This window comes from Taudactylus pleione, unplaced genomic scaffold (genome assembly GCF_031769625.1).
Source record: "Taudactylus pleione unplaced genomic scaffold, aTauple2 ptg000085l, whole genome shotgun sequence".
Lineage (NCBI taxonomy): Eukaryota > Metazoa > Chordata > Amphibia > Anura > Myobatrachidae > Taudactylus > Taudactylus pleione.
The window spans coordinates 13033701-13035145 of record NW_028284487.1 but is presented as its reverse complement, the minus strand read 5'-3'; positions in this window follow the sequence as shown (position 1 = coordinate 13035145).

Below are 1445 nucleotides of genomic sequence, written 5' to 3'. Positions count from 1 at the left end.
TATAAATAACTTTTTATGGCAAACCAGAAAAACCCTCTGCTACCTTTTTGAGTGCTGTAGCAATGGATTTCACATCCCAGATTGTGATTGCCCAAAATGGTGAAATTATGATTTTTTAGAGAAAGCTAAAGTAAATGGTGATATGGTAAATCATGTAGGATATTGATAAATTAGATGATATGGGGAAATATTGCTGGTATCAGGTGCAAATAACATAACTATGATAATAGAATAGTAGGCACACCCCCAAGGCAAAGAAAGGAAGCATTTTTCGTTTATTCTACAGGTGTTTATGATCACTGAATGGTTTCTGAAACGTTTGAGTATTGGTTTTAAATTAATTTCAATGACATTTTTCCAGCAAGCCAAAATGTAGTCGGCAGTATTTGAACACGAGCTGGGAGACCCCAATGGATTTCTAGTCCATCGCCAAAACCACTCAGCCACGAATACATACATATTTTATAAAGTGTCATATTTGTTTACTATTTTCACAATAAACATTTAAACATGGTCCCACCGAGATTTGAACTCAGATCGCTGGATTCCGAGTCCAGAGTGCTAACCATTACACCTTGGAATCTATCGACACTTTATGTCAGGCTGTAACCGTACACATATAGTAAACTGTATACTAACCTGGAGGTGCTTAAAATCTTTGAAATGCTACCAAACTATTTGCATATTGTTAAGGCCGGAATAAGGGCCACATGGGTCAGGGGCTAAAATGTTTCAGGGCCTATACTGAAAAGGTGAGGAGCTGTGACCAGTGCTATGTGGATGTAGCCAGATCCAAGTGGGTGTGTACAACAACTACACTGTCAGCCCCAATTTCTCTCTAAATACAGAAAAGTAGAAAAATAACATAGTTTGATGAGAAAACTAAAACTACAATTTTAATACTTATGATTTATGGCCAACCGTACAGTTGATGGTGGGCCTATTTTTATGTGGAGGACTGTAGCTCCATCTACCCCATTGTTATTCTCGCCTTGTGTATTGTTTTCAACTCTATGTAGAAATAACTTTTTATGGCAAACCAGAAAAACCCTCTGCTACCTTTTTGAGTGCTGTAGCAATGGATTTCACATCCCAGATTGTGATTGCGCAAAATGGTGATATGATGATTTTTTAGAGAAAGCTAAAGTACATGGTGATATGGTAAATCATGTAGGAGATTGATAAATTAGATGATATGGGGGAATATTGCTGGTATCAAGTGCAAATAACATAACTATGATAATATAATAGTAGGCACACCTCCATGGCAAAGAAAGGAAGCATTTTTGGTTTATTCTACTGGTGTTTATGATCACTGAATGGTTTCGAGAACGTTTGAGTATTGGTCTAAAATTTATTTCAATTACATTTTTCCAGCAAGCCAAAATGTAGTCGGCAGTATTTGAACACGAGCTGGGAGACCCCAATGGATTTCTAGTCCATCG